The sequence below is a fragment of the Myotis brandtii genome, unplaced genomic scaffold (genome assembly GCF_000412655.1).
Source record: "Myotis brandtii unplaced genomic scaffold, ASM41265v1 scaffold259, whole genome shotgun sequence".
Classification (NCBI taxonomy): Eukaryota; Metazoa; Chordata; class Mammalia; order Chiroptera; family Vespertilionidae; genus Myotis; species Myotis brandtii.
Window position 1 is genome coordinate 2,456,783 of NW_005359840.1, and position 2,126 is coordinate 2,458,908.

The following is a 2,126-nucleotide window of genomic DNA, read 5'->3' on the forward strand; positions in this document are numbered from 1 at the left end:
ATATAAAGGCTAATATGCTAAGTGTCCCTCCCTCAGTCCAACCAGTCACTATGACATGCACTGACCACCAGGGGGCAGACGCTCAACACAGGAGCTGCCAAGCTGTGGTGTCTTGGCAGCAGTGGTTCTTGGGTGACGCACCCTGGAACCAGAGAGGAGGGAGCTCGATTCCTTGTGGGGCGGCGCGATTCCACCTTCAGCCATGGGTTATGTTGTTGCTGGGGCATTGTCATCCCTGAATCTGGTTTAATGCACACTTGCATTTGCGTTCCACACCCTGTACAACAGCAACTTTGTAGAGTGCCCTCTTGCACTCCAGGACCCCTAAAGGGATGTCAAAGAGCTGGTTTTGGCCTGATCCCCACAGGCCAGGCTGAGGGACCCCACCTCCCAGAGGGACCCCTGTTCATTCTGCAGATGACTTTGAGCCATGGTGCCTCCTCCCCACCCAGGTGCAGCCAGCCGGGGAGGGACTGAGGGAGGTTGGCTCCAGGGCGTGTCTGGCCCGTCTTACCCTGTCCTGCCCCGCCGGCCACCTTCTAATTAATTTCCTTTCAATGTGCATGAATCCATGCACCCGGTCACTCGTTAAACATATAAAGAAAAGCAAGAGAATGATAAATGCAAAATTCAGGATAGAGACTACCTCAGTGAGAGGTGGGAAGGGTGAAGCACTCAGATGACTTGAAAGGTAATGATGTTATTTTTCATAAACTAGGTGAACAAAGAATGCTCATTATAATTCATTGTATCTTACATATAATTTATATTCTTTTGCATACACTTAATATTTTTAAAAAATGTTTAAAACAACAGAATTTCTCATTTTTTAATGAATGTGGTAAGCAGTATAAGATCAAACCTCAACTTAAAATACAAACATAATTTCTGGGGGCAGTTTGCCATCATACACTGATGTAGTGTAATAACATACTTTCTCTTTCATGTGAAGCAGTGTCTATCAAAAACAAACCTGGAAAACAGCCAAACACCCAAGCTGCCTGTCAACCTAAGGAAAGCAGTACAATCTTGGCACAAAACTAGAGAACCATCAAATTTGCCTTTCCCACATAAATAAAAAACCATGTGTTGTTGTTTTACTAGAAAGGAAATAATAGGCAGTACACAGTATGACCACAGAAACATTGAACTCTACTCACTAGAATCTGTGGTTTATAGAATCTTATCCTGAATATGACATGAATGAATCCATAGGATAGAAAAAAGAGTTCTGATTCAGGAAAGAAAACCCTAGAAATCATATATATCTTATAATCAATGGTAAATTCTCTGGAATGTTGCAAATATAAAATTGCTATGGAGATAAACATGTGTCTGAAGTTCCTTTTCTCATTAGTGTATGAATGACATCAAGGATGAAATGGGAGGTTTGAACAGACTAGACATGTACAAGGTTATTAAATATTTGCATACATAAACCAATAAAATTCATTATCAATCTTAACATTTTGTATAGCTTTTCTAGTGAAGAAAGGACAATATCTGAAGTTAAAAGTTATAGATTTTGCTATTATTCTCAGTATTCCTAGAAATTATTTTCAGTATTCTGGTATTATAACTGTCTCAAAGATTTTTATTATTATACCTCATCTGTCATATATATTATAAGCAAACAGCAACAACTCTAAACAAGACTTGAGGAACACCTAGAAATTACTTTGCTTTTTAGAAATTATTGCTCCATAGACTTTTATGGATTTAAGGAAAAAAACATGTTTGCTAGGTAAGGTTTTCTGGAAAAACACGAATTATTTTGGGTTATTAAAGTACTTTTTAAAATACTGGTGGTATAATGATCTGAAAGAAAAAATTGTGTAGATAATATTTCTTTATTTAATTTTTAAATGTTTTTTATTGATTTCAGAGAGGAAGGGATAGGGAGAGAGAGAAACAACAATATGAGAGAGAAACATCAATTGGTTGCTTCTCATACACACCCCAACTGGGGACCAAACCCACAACCTGGGTATGTGTCCTGACCAGTTATCAGACTGGCAACCTTTCTGTGCAGGGGAAGAAATACTCAATCAACTGGGCTATACCAGCCAGGGCTACGTAGGTAATATTTCAAGCAACATTAATAAAAGTTCCCACTACCATAGCTA